Here is a 13,448-nt window from a genome sequence, read left to right as displayed (position 1 = left end):
TCAAGGAATCAATGCCCTTTGCCAAATACTTCACTTATCTTGAAAAGGAAAGTTTTGAGTCCTGTGTATCAGCCCAGCAGTAGGGTGCATGGGGAGATGCATCTTCACCTCCCTTTGTGTCCTCAGGGAAGTACTTGGGGGACAGGCAGGATGTAATTGGGTTCAGTAAGGACCACTGCTCCATACCCTTATGGCTCTTTAGAAAATAATTTTTGGTTCAGCCACTCTGATTGGAGCTGAAGGGAACGGTGCTGAGAAGCCAGGTGGGCTTCCCGTTCCCCAGGCATTTCCATCTCTTCCTAGCTGGAGTTTGCTTGTCCATCCAGCTCTTCCTCTCTGACGCTGTGACATGTTAGCAATGTCATCGTCACCAGGTTTCACCAGCACAATGGGCCACATTAAATAAAAACACCCTCAGGCTTGGTCCTTGAGGAGCTCTGCTGGGGTCTGCTTGCCAGCCCCGTCTGGGCTCAGCAAGTTGTTGCTCACCAGCCAGTTCCTCCTCACTCACAAGCTTGCACTAATTTGTGTCATCTCTGTTTTAACCAGTGATTTCCCATATCGTGACACATTGGCTGGTTTAGCAGCATGTAGGTAAATCTCTTTCCCTTCAGCTAGTAAAGTTCTTTTGAAAGAAAGAACTTCTACCATCAAAAAAGTATGTTTCTATCAAAAATAGCTAGTGGCTTAGTTGGACACATCTGTTTGGTAAAGGTATGGGCTTGTATTCTTTTCCTCTGTGCTTGTTCTTCCCTTAAAAATTTGATTTATGCTTTGCATGCTACGCAGACCATATAAAGTGCCCCCCTATTTGTATTACTTACAGTCCTTTTGTTACAGACAGCCTGAAGCACCCTGCAGTAGAAATAGTTGTTAGAAATACATGCTGCCAGACTTACCATTTCATTTCATAGAATCATAGCATCGTTAGGTTTGGAAAAGACCTCCAAGATCACCTGGTCCAACCATCCCCCTACCAACAATATCTCCCACTAAACCATGTCCCTAAGCACCACATCCAACCTTTGCCAGCTCTTCCATTATTCTGTGATTCTTAGAGATCATCTGGCCCTCTGATTCAGGCACATTAAAACCCTTCAAATTTTATTCCATTTCAGGTTTGGCAATTTTCATCTCCATATTCTTAGCCAAATAAGCTACCCTGTCTTTGTCCTTCTGCTCATTGTCCTCCATTTTTACTGCAAGTGGAGATTACATTAAGGATTACATTAGTCTGGGGACCATAGCAAGGCTGTCTTTAATTTGGACACTGTGTAATAACTGCCCTTCTTTTTCTCCTCATATTTATCTCACGAGGCTGGACACTGGGGTGAATTTCCTTTGCAAAGTTAACACTGTTTTGGGTTGAGATGTTACTCGACCTGTTTCAAAATTGCCAGTTGCTCATGAACCACTTTGGGGCCTAAGCCATCCACCAGATTCGGCATTAATAAACAATCGGTCTTCTGTGTGAATCTTCTTGTAGCTGCCCTTCCAAAAACAAAATTACGTAAATAAATAAACAAATGAGAAGATTTAATGGGTACACCAGCTGGAAAATGCTGCTCTTGCCCGTGCTGCCAAGGCAAGCGTGGGCCACGGAGGCCGCGGAGGCCTGGGGCCGGTCATCTGGCTTGCCGAGGCCCTTCCCTTTGCCTCACGGTGACGGCTTCGAGTTTGCTCCAGTTTGTTTTGTTTTGCTGCGTCTGGTTGCTGGGATTTAGCACAGCTGAGTGAGTTGCATTATCCCACTCAGAGATAATGTGGGAAAACAGCCTTGGTCGTCACTCGCTGAGGGGAGGCCGGGGACATCTGCTGTGGCTGGACAGTGTCAGCCCAGCGAGGACAGAAAGGTGCATCGTGCGGTGAGGCCTGTCACCGGAGGTTCGAGTACGACATAGTTTTTAGTTCCTACCAAAGGCAGATGAGAGAAATAAATGCAGCAGATATTTAAAAAAAAAAAAAAGGTAACTGGATTTTGCAGAATTTGGCTGTTCCTAGCTTGCTTTCATTTATTCTTGGGGTATTTCTACATGTTTTTGGCGGGCACTCGCTGGCTCCATCTCACATGTGCTCTGCAGCAACCAAGCATTGTCTGAGTGCGCTTACCTTCTTAGCTTCGTTTTCTCTGTGCCTGTGTTTTTTTACCATGTATACCGTGCTCAGGTGGCTTTCAGTCAGTTCAAGCCAGGGGCAGAGTGAGTTCATAATCTGTCTGCAAAATACCCTGCATGTGTTTCCCCAGAGTAAACTGAAGCCAACAGAAGGACTCCCGTTGACTTGCCCGAGCCTGTCCATGTTCAGGTTCACATAAAGCATCACACGGTTCAGAGCACAGCTAGGACACACAGCTGGTTGTCATGGCTGTTGCTCTGCACCCACCTCCCTCCACAGCATCAGGCAGTGCCAGGTCTGCAGAGCCTGTGGTACGAGGACAACCCCTACATCTACATTTGCACAAGCATTACAGGCTTGCACCACAGGTATGGGACCAACCAGCATCCACATGTCTGTCCTGTCTCACAGCAAGGTCAGGGGGATGCACCCATGCACCAGAGGTGCTGGATCTGGGGATTGCAGAGACAGCAGGAGTGCTGGAAAAGGTGAAAATGTGGGTTGTCCAGGGGATGCAGCTCATCACTGCTGCTGGAGTTAGTGCTTGGGCACCGCTGGGTCATCCTGATCTTCTTTGGCAGAGGTGATGCTGAAGTAGTAGGGTTCCTCCACACCCCGTAACGATGCCCTCTCCAGCTCCTCCTTCTGTCTTGAGGGCGTTTATCACAAATTTATCATCACTTATGTTTTGGGTATCAAAGGGAGAAAGGGGAAAAGAGCATGCTATCAAGGAACAGGCAAAGACAACCGGTGCAAGCCAGAAAACATATGCCAAAAATGCTTTCATTACTATCTCTTCAGCAGCTACTGACACCAGGAAGCCTTCCTCTGTTATCTGTGGAGGACGAAGTTACTGAAAGGCCTGCCAGAAGCGCTGTGTGTCTGCAGCATGTGCAGGAACAGCCCGTTCCCCTTCCGAGAGTGAAACTCCAGGGCTTTCTTCAGAGCTCACATCTTCAAAGTGCTCTGAACCCTGCTTATCCACTAACAAGGAGTCAAGGGCATGGCAAAGCCTGGCCATTTAGAGGGCTCCCACCTAGCAGCCAGGAGCATCGATTAGCTGCTGCAGGAGGCACTAGAGGGAAGGAGCACAGAGGTGTCCTGATGAGCACTGGCAGGGAAACCAAGCATAACCAGCTGTTCCTTGTGTCCAAAGCCGACCAAGATGGATTTTTCCCCTGTGATCAGATAATGCTGCTTCCTCAGGATCCTCTCTGCCTGTTTTTCACATTTACCAGGACCCTGATACCTGGTGATGGTCTAACACAAACAGCCTGACGTGTGTGTGCAGCCCTGGGTGGATGGCCACCAGGGCTGGGCTCTTCCCACGCCTGGTGTGCGGGGATGCTCAAACAGGCACCAACAGGGCTGCTGGGACTGGGTTACAATACTTCATCATCCTTTAGGTGGGAAAAGGGGTCTCCAGTGCCAACAACTTATCTGCCTCTCGGGGCCTCAAGGCAATGGGAGATATTGTGCCGGGGCGGTGGTGCCTTCACCAGGGAAGGGTAAGGTGGCACCGGGACTTCTGAGTGCGGGCAGTGAGATGCCATTAAAGGTGCTCTGAAATTCTTTTTTTCCTTCTTTTTTCTTTTTAATAAATCAGGCCATTTATGTGCTGGCATATTTAGCAAGAGTGTGATATAGTGTTTCCATGTGAGAGTGCAGGCTGGTGGTTAGTTATTACAAATTAAACACCGGCAGCTACTTAGATAAGATAAGCTACACGGGAGTGGATGGCAGCAGCTCAAGGAAAGGGGTAAGAAAATGTGGAGGAGAATGAGGGAGTGGAAGCACAGGAAAGGAAAAATGAGAAAAGAGCAAAAACATTTCAAATTTGCCAAGTGTGATAAATGTTGTGAAGATTTTTTTTTAAAGCAGGAAATGTTCCTTTTCAATATAGGTGGGACTGAAATACAGATGACTGAATTCCTGTTACAGATTTCTGTTCCTTTCTCCCTGCTGGAGAAAGATTCATTTGGGAGCAAAAGGATATTTCTATCTTGTTTCTTTGTTTATCTGCACCCGCTATCGCTGTGTGCACGGTTGGTTTCCACCAGGCTGTCAGGCACTTGGGCTCTCATCCAGCAAATACTTGAGCACACGTGTAACATCCCGGCCGGCGTAAGGTTATCCATGTGCTTGGATGACTTTGGGTCAGGATCTTAATATCTCTGCCGCTCAGATGTGATTTCCACACAGCAAGGAGGAGACGCAAAAGAGCCAGACATTTAGAAATGTTGTTGTGAGACCACGGAGATCCTGGCAAGAGGGCTCAGGGGGTAATTCACTACCTGAAATATTAGTTTGACACTAGGGAAGAGAAAAAAAAAAAAAAAAAGCACATCAATTATTTTCCAGAAAGTGCTGCTTTGGGATATTGGAAGCAATCATCAGATTCAGTCCAAATGAGCCAGATTAGGTTAAAACATGGAAATGGGAGGGGGGTGAGCAGTGGGTCTGAGAGCAGAGGGGCTGTGCTTCCTGGGAGGGTGGACGTTGGCAGGGCACATGATGCTGACCCCTCCTGCCCACACAGCTCTTTGCTGGAGCCCCACTGCAAACGAAGACCTTTGTCTCCAAATAGCCTTGCTTGTTTTAAAAATGTTCAAAATGCCTTCTTTGATCCAAAGCGATTTTTTTTTTCCCCCAGCAAGTTGCCAAGTAATCCGTTCTTCTTCGATCCAAATGGCTTTTCCTTGGTTTCTTTCAGTTTGGCCCTCAAATAAGAAAAAGAAAAAAGAAAAAAAAAAAAGAAGGAAAAAAAAAAAAAGCAAGTGCACACAGCTCAAACACATCAGTTAATGGGAAGCATCCGCATTCGGCAGCAAAGTCAGTCTTCTGGCTGGTCCCTTAGGAGGCGCTGACGGCAATTACTAGATGATGGGGATTTTTTCCAGCTAGGAGTATTTCAGTTTTCATCCTCTCTCTCACGTTTTTGAACTTGTCTCCTGGTGCTTCAGTGCCCGCCAGGTGGGATCCCCGCCCCATCCAGCAGCCCTGCTGCTGCCCAGAGGCCACCTCAGCTCCTCTCGCTCTCCTGACTGTGACCAAAGACATCCAAAGACATCTCGTGGTGCAAGAGCAGCACACCCCTGAGGTGTTTGCAGGGGAAGGGATGCTCGCTACCCACGCACACACCTCCAGCCTGGTGACATCTCCCACTGCAAGGACGGGGAGTCCCCAAAACTGCGCTGCAGGCTGCTGCACGGGAGCCCAGGGCTGCTGCTCCTGCACGGGGAATCACTCAGCCCCTGGGAGCAGGAATAGCACCACTGAAGAGCCCAGGCACATATATGGAGAGCACGGGGTTTTCTTACAGCGCTGCATTCCTGGGAAACCATCTTCCACCTGATTTGGCTTGAACAATAATTCTTTCACTGGGCCACCTTCAGTGAATGGGGTGGGCCGAGCCACTGGTGCTCATTGTTTTTCTCCCGGCACCCTCTTTGCCTGCAATGCCATGTCAGCTGCATGACAACTAAAATGTCTTTTCCTGCGGGTTTTTTTTTCCACCCTGTTTTTCTACAAGCGCAGAAGTCAACACGGCAACATTTTGCTGAGCCCTGTTTCTGTCTCTTTTTTATCTGTACTTCTGATGCCAATGGAAACATTACCCCTCTTTCAAACTGCAAACTGCAGTCACCAGCAAAACACATTGGCTTTTTTTTTTTAATGTAGTACATTAAAATCATGTCTGCTTGCTTCTTTTTTTCCCCCCTTCTATTTTAAAAAGCAGTAGAAGTCATGGATATTTGAGGGAAGATTTCAGCACGAAGCACTTTTCTAAGCATCGTTTTTGTGAGAGAAAAGTCAAGTGGATTCCCAGCTGCCAAAACGATGGGGATCCTTTCTGAGGGCAAGCTTGCCTTGCTGACTGATACCGGGGCAGACTGAGCCTTCTGTGGGTTCAAAGACCCAGCCAGATAGTATTTCTGCTCCCCGTGTGTATTCTGGTTTATGGGCAAACAAATGTTATCTATTGTTAGCTCGGCAGAGCCAGAACAAGAGCGGGATGAAGAGCTGGACCCAGTCCCACTCTGCAGTGCTGTAACTGAGTGTAAGTTATTGCATATGTCTGGATGCAAGCCTGCTCGGGGTGTTTTAGATAGATACAGATATAGATACAGATACAGACATAGATTATAGATAGCAAAGTGTGTGCTATGATCACGGCACATATTACTGTGCTCATTGATGCTCCAGCAGCCTGTCCATCGTGCTGAGGATGAGGGAGGTAAAGTCCTGGATGCAGGACGGGCACATCTCCTGCACCAGGATGAGAAGCACAGTGCCAGGTGGATGAGACACGTTTGCTCCTCTGAGGGCTTCAGCCCTTAAATATAGTTTTATGCATTTTTCTAACCAGTGCCAGTGTCTCACTGCTCTGTGCTCACTTGGCTGGCTGACACGACAAAAGACACAGATTTGGCACTGGGGATTTTATCATGGAAAAGTGAAGCTAAATCAGGGAATATCCACTTTTCTGCCACATTCAGCTGGATTTTGGGGCCTTCAAGGGATGAATTTTGTTGCTTTCATCTCTGGGTGCCTGGGTGGTGTACTGGTCCCTGCCCAGCCTCCCCCCAGCCTTAGCAAAACGCCTTGTAAAACGCAGAGGTTATAGCATCTGCTTTTGTGAAAAGGACTTTTAAGAGAGTTAAAGACTTTAAATTCTCCCCCATGTGCACACATTTCTGCCCGAGCAGCAGTTTGGCAGTAGCACACCATGCAGTGCCTGAGTGATCTCTTCCTAAACTGAGATCCCAAACTTTCTGTTGTGTTTTACAAACATTGCCATTAAATGGAGAAATATATCTGTGTGTTGTTATGGTACGGTTTTATTGGTCGGTGTTGACATGAAGCTTCAGCCCTCTGTGGTGGATTAACACATGTGGTTATATGTAACACATGTAGCACATGCCGGGCTTTTAAAAATCCATCACATTATCCTTGTTCTGCTAAACTGTCACAGGCTTTTCAGCGAACCGTGAATATTTTCTTTTTAAGGCAGGGTTTTTAGGCAGCTGGGGCTGCCTTGCTGTGTTGCAACCACTCCCCGTGCCCCTTCGCTTTAAGGAGAGGTACGAGTGGCAAGGCGGCGGAGAGATGCGCACCGTATTTCATTCTGTCCGTCCATCCTTCCAGGCAGCCCACATATCTTTAAAGCGTTTTCCAGTTATTTTGGGGGCTAGGTGAAGGTTGGGGAGGTGCCTGGGGTCAGGTGGAGGTGGGAGCTGCTTTGTCCTCATCCCAGGACATCCCGCTGGCCGTGCATCGCCGAGGCGCCCCGTATGCGGATGCCCCATCGCGTGGGTGCACCAGGCAGAAAAGTTTGGCGGTTTCTTTTTTTTTATTTTTCTTCTTTTTTTTTTTTAATGCTGCATGCGGGGATGCGGGAGGAAGAGGAAGAGGGAGGTGCATTTTCTAGCGGGGACACGTTCACCATCGGTGCAGTGCCGGGACGAGCCCCGTCCGGCCGAGCTGCGGGAGCCCCGGGTGCTCGGGCCGCCCGTGCTGGTTGGGATGCGCGCCCCGTGTGACAGATGACCTATTGAAATAATTTCGGAGCAGTGCTGGGGTTGCCACGACAACCAATGCTCTCTTGGCTTTCATCTGGCCATGTGACAGCCACTTTGACGTCAGCTGGAGGCAGAGCCTGTGGTTTGGGCCGCGCAGCCAAAGCCTTGTGAGAACCTAGTGGATGCTGGATTTATCCCCGCCGCCGCCGCCGCCGCCGCTGCTGCTGTTTCTCAGGGGCTGCCAGAGCATGGACTATTAAAAACTTGCATTTCTGCAGTGTGAGGTAACCGTTTGCTTTATGTTCTCCTCAGGTATTTCCCCCCCTCCCCTCTTTTTTTTTTCCTTAAAAAAAAAAAAAAAAAAGGGATAAAAAGCAGTTTATCGTGACCGGTGTTTCTTTCACTTGTTTGTTTTGGCTGGAAGTTTGCCTTGATGAACAAGCCCGGCGCTATCAGATAAATGCAAAGCAGCTTCCAGTTGCTTAATTCTGCATGCAGACTGCTGAGCGGAGTTAAATTTGGATTAATGATCCGTGAAAGCAGAATAAAATGATATTGTTCTCGTTTGACACCGTAGGGATATAGATGAACATGAGCAGTCCTAGGCTAACCCATCCGGGGGCTCAAAGAAACCGTGCCTAGGTATGTCACTGCTCCGGGCATCTACACAGCCCTGTACCTCTGCTGGAACTTGGGTATTTCTTAACGCTGCCCAATCCGGGCGGTTTTGTCCCCATCGTGCGCAGGGAGCGGAAAGCCCGCGACAGATGCTGCTGGGAGCAGCTCGCTGCCGAGCTCCCCGAGTTGGCGGCCGTGAACCAGCTTTGTTCGCCCCCGGCAGCTGGACACGGCTCGTGCTTTCTGTCCTGGCTGGGGGCACGCTCTGGGCTCCCCGGTGCCCGCAGAGGGACGGATGGGGAGCTTCCTGAAAAACCATCCGCAGTATGCCAGGATGAGCAACTTAGGCGTTTACCCTTTCTCTCGCATGCACGGCTTTTCTGCCTGTATTTATTCTGCTGGGGGTGAAGGGTGGTTAGGAGAGCTAAAAAAAGGAGCCGTAGCCTGAGCAGCACCATGGCAATTGAAAAATGAAACGCTATTTGGGTGTTTTTTTATAAAAAGAAAAAGAACAGGGAGCTCGGCTGTCTGCGTTGTAGTGGCTCAGAGGAGGCTGTTTTGGAGGAGACTGCAGGGTTGCTGAAGTTTAGTGCCGCAGACGGAGTTTGTCTGCGTGTGACCATCTATGTGTTCGCCCTGAGAACAGGCTGCAGACGAAGCATCGTGTGCGTTATTTCCTGGAAAAGTACGTTAGACCGTTCTTATCTTCTCTAATTAAATACTCCTGTTCCCTTCCTCCCAAAGTTCAAAGGGTTTATTGATAATGGTAATGATTTGCTAAAGCAGCTGCCACTCCGAAATGACTACGGAGCTGCCAAACAATTTAAAACACGGTGCAATAAAAGATAAAAAAGGAAAAAAAAATAAAGCGTAAGAATTATCCTGATGTTACTAAGTGCAGCAGAAGTAAGTGTTTCAGAGAGGGAGCCAAGGCAGAGATTAAAACTTAAGGCACTTCTGTAAGGAAAGTTATGGCTTAGTGCTCTGGGTTTGGCAGTCTTCGCAGACCCACAAGGATAAATGCAGCTGAACCCCCTGAACCATTTCACTTGGCGTTATCTGCTCTTTCCAACGTAACTCTTGTGTCCGAATGATCAACGTTTTGGAGACGGAAATATTTTGAATTGTGTTTATTAAATCCTTTGCCTGATGCCAGTGCATCTGTGCATGAGAAATCCCCACTCACTCCTCGTAGGTGCAGCTAGCAAGGGTTTACAACACACGCGCAGCATCGCGGCGCTGGGACAGCATCCCATGCCTGCCTTCCCTCCGGGCTGCCCTTGTTTCGCCGTGGTCATGGTCTGTGCCCCCTGCCAGCCTGCAGGCACCCAGAAATGTCCACAAGGGGAAAAATAATCAAGGCAGCATTCTCTGAAAAGCTATTCATTAGAAATATTTAAAAAATGGGTCCCTCATCTCCAGTTTAATTGGCGTATCTCGCGCTAGCAATGCGGAGCAAGCCTTCATAAGGATGACGAATTGCCTCCCATGTCACCAGGAGGCTCCCGGTGGTGCTGGGTGGGTGTGTGAGGGGATGTGTCCTGCCTGGCCCCGTCCCCTCTGCGGGGCTCTGGGCACCCCACCATCCCCTCGGAGCCCCGGGGGCAGGGTGGCCGTGAGAGCCAGCGAGGCAGCTCGCAGGTGCTGGAGTCTGCAGTGCATGGGGATGGCACAGGAAGGGAAGTGAGAGTTGTTCGGGGTCCGCGCGCTTCTTTCTTGTGATTTTGTGCTCTTGTTTCGTTGGTCAGCTCTGTACCAAACTCTTTCACCAAGCGCTTGGGTTTTACCATGGTAGTGTGTGGATTTCCAAGGAAGCAGAGCGCTAAGCCTCCCTCCGTCCCTTTGCCCACCATGAGAAAAGACCAAGCAGCCTTTGGGTTCCTGCCTCCTTCCCACCGCCGAGGAGCAGGAAGGGGACTGCTGCCCATCCCTCCTCTTCTGCCCGGTGCTGCAGCCTCAGGCTGCAAACTTGGGCTTGAAATCCCCCAACACAAAGAGAAAAAAAAATGCACGGGCTTGGTGACACCGCACCTTCTTCTGGGGACACCAGAGGGACCCCCACAGCTCCCATCAGCCCCAACAGCTCTTGCACCCTGTCCGCAGGGAAGGGTGAGCAGCCCCGTAACCGCCCCGGCGCTGGAGCACTTCACCTAGGGGAGACCTTGCCTGGAAACAGGACCGAGAGCTCCTTGAGTCACTTCTCTCACAACTGGATGCAGCCGGGGAAATTAAAAACAGACTCAAGCTGTTGATGCCTCCAGCCTAGTAATAATAATACGCTCAGGCCCTTAGTGTGGTCTACCTTGATCTGGTTGAGTTGATGGGCAATGACAATCTAAATTTAGGCTAGGAGCATAATAAAACCTAAAAAAAAAAAGAAAAAAACACTTGCAGCACAGAACGCTGACTCCTTCTTGCATTTCTCAGACCGAGGAGGTTTCTGCTGTCATCTTAAAGGTCCCAGATGCTACTCAAGGCGGTGTTTTGGAGGGGAATAAAATCCCCCCTATGGGGAGAATTGTCAAACAGTGGGAACTGATGTAGCCGTATTGAGTTTCAGGCTCTTAAATTACACGCTGCAGAAGTTGGTTTCCACCCTGCTAAAAACCATTACGTTGTGCTAATTTAATGTCCCGCATCAACTTGAGCAACAACTGGTTTAAATGATAGCTCAGCAGCAGCAGAGAGCTGGCATTTTAATCAACAGTTGCTTTTCCAATTAGACCCAGATGCCACGCGTGTGGTACTCTGAATGCAGACTAAAAGCTGACCTCATTGCTGGTTCCAAGCTCAAGCGCAGAAATCCTCGCTCTGGAATGTGTTGGTAGCCATCTTTTAGAAACAACCTTCCCTGGTGAGCCAAAGTCTACGCAGACAGCTACAGTCAGATAACAGTTTGAAAAATAGAATATGTTTTGGCTGTACTTTCGCTGCTGTTAAATTTATCTTCTTAAATAGCAGGGAGTATGAGCTGAGGTTTGAGAAACAGTAATTTTGTAATTATTTTACATGGATCGAATTATTCTGTCATCAAATTTGCATTTCAGACAGCATTACAGTATGAAAATATAATTAGAAACTGTAATTCAGGAATTGCTGAATGTGATATTTCCCAGAGGGAGCACCGCGAAGAAGAAGCTGCCCTTTTTACAGCTCCACCAAAGGTTGAAATCCTATAGGTGGGAAACGTGGACGCCGAGTTGTGAAGTTCCTCTCCGTTCTGTGACCATGCTGCGGCCTCAACACGCTGTTGACTTTCTAACGAACTTCTTTTTTTCTTTCTTTTTTTTTTTTTTTTGGTGAGATTCATTTCCACAGAAACTTCTAATCATTAAGAGCTGAAGTGCTCAGATCCTGTTCTGCTGAATTTCAGTCTGGCTGTGCTGATAGTTGCCGCATTGCTTGCAGCCACAAAATGACACGAAGATAATGTAAGGATCTGTTTTACACCCAGAAAAGCCAAGAAGCTCGCACTTCGGGCTGAAATGCTGTTTTGAATTTGCCCAAAGCCTGAAATTCTCAGCAATGTTCCCTCCCACTGGGGCTTGGCTTAGCTCTCTTTCTCTTCTTTCGTTAATTCAAGGTGTTTTGCTGTTCTTGTTCGCAGCGTTGTACAAAGTTTTAGCTGCATAAATCTCACTGATATCAATCCTTAAGCTTTTATTATAATGCTGATTGTGATCTCTGGCTTATCATAGATATATTAGCTGGAAACAAGCACAATCTCTCTTTGTAGTTGGGCTCATGCCGATAAATCCCTTCGTATTTTCCTGGAAACACACGCTCCATGGGAAAGCACCATCCCTGGCAAGCTTTTCCCACCACCTTGCTGGGACATTGGACAAGGCAGTGTGTGGAGCAGGGCTCGTGATGCACAAAGCAAAGCTGAGAGGAGGCAGAAGCTGAGTGTGAAGCACATTTAGTGTTTCCGTCTCCCCATACATCCTTCAGGGTCCTGCTAAGAGACGGACCCCGTGCTCTCTTTTCTCATCCCAAGGGCCACCTTCTGCACCCAACCCACCCGGCCGTGCTGCGGGGGAAGGCGTTGCCCCATCGCTTGCATTTTGGGTGCGAAGCATCAGCATCACAGCATCAGCACAGACGACCTGGGAAGGCAATTTTGTTAGGAAGGATGAAATAAGGCAAATTTGCTCTTCCTGGACTGCCGTGCGGCAGGAGGGGCAGGGGAAAGCAGACGAGCATCACGGCCAGCTCCTCTCCTCGCCGACGGCCCAAAATTACCAAAGCACAAGGGATGCAGCTCATCTGAAGTGCCCGATTTCAGCTGGGTGGCACCCGGGGAGGCTGCAGCCATCCCGCCCTGAGCACTTGTATCTCGATCAGAGAGTTCTGCTCCTGCTGCGCAAATGCTCCTTGCGGCAAAGCCCAGATGCCAGGGGGAAGCGAGCACAAAGCTGCTGATTATTTCCCCGACTGCTGCATGCTTCCTATCACAACACTATTCTTTTGTGCAGAATGGCAGCCTGATTGCACAGCCCTCTTTAACTTCACCATTTTAGCCAGCCCAGGTCCAATTAGAGCAATTATATCTCAGCAGAAACACTGTCTGTTGTCCTCTGGACCTGCCTGTCAATGTCCTATTCAGGGCTGTTTATCCTGTGTGGGGCTTTTCATATAGAATCGCTGTGACCCTACTAAAGCAGCCTCATCTGAGGGACAGCCTGCATTTCTGTAGAGTTGCTTCATGGGCTCACATGAACAACAAGAGTGCAGACTTGCAGCACCAAGGATGCATCTTCCAGTCTAACCGCGGTCTCCTCTTGCTTGAACACTGCTGCTGATTTGACGTGGCATGCAGGACCCTTCACTTTCTCTTATTTTACTGCTTAAAATGGACCACGGGATCTGAATTTGCAGCTCTTCCTTGCTGTGTTGGACGGTTTCTTGGATCAAAACCCCCAACTTGAGCTGCAAGGAGCGTTGGACAGCACGTGCTGTTAGACCCCGCACAGTTCAGAAGCCTGTGTGGGACCACTTGGTGATTCAGGAGTGCGGGCACTGCTGCAGAAATCCCATCTGCATGCTGTTACCTCTGCTGTAAAGGCTTGATGAAGGAGCTGAGGGACTCCTGCAAAGGAGGTCTTGCTCTCCACCTCTAAAATAGGAGAAGAGAAGCAGAGCTGTGTGAAAGCAGAAGCCCTGGGACTCAGGAATGTCAGAGGTGGTAGAAAG

The 13,448-nt window shown here is 48.8% G+C and overlaps 1 protein-coding gene across 2 annotated transcripts in view; it reads left to right on the top strand.

The window, feature by feature from the left end:
• Positions 1 to 7,456: 7,456 nt before the first annotated feature.
• Positions 7,457 to 13,448, top strand: part of NCALD (neurocalcin delta) — a 53,512-nt gene continuing 47,520 nt past the window's right edge. Inside the window, exon 1 of one of the 2 annotated variants that reach the window (XM_080583224.1) lies at positions 7,457 to 7,921. The gene's annotated coding sequence lies outside the window, so the exon portion shown is untranslated. The remainder of the gene's footprint in view (positions 7,922 to 13,448) is intronic. The other variant, XR_013947739.1, reaches the window with a different exon arrangement.

The sequence above is a fragment of the Anser brachyrhynchus genome, assembly GCF_964034855.1.
Source record: "Anser brachyrhynchus genome assembly, chromosome: 2".
In the NCBI taxonomy this organism is placed as follows: domain Eukaryota; kingdom Metazoa; phylum Chordata; class Aves; order Anseriformes; family Anatidae; genus Anser; species Anser brachyrhynchus.
The sequence above is the reverse complement of the archived record's forward strand: the minus strand, read 5'-3'. Positions and strand labels throughout refer to the sequence as shown.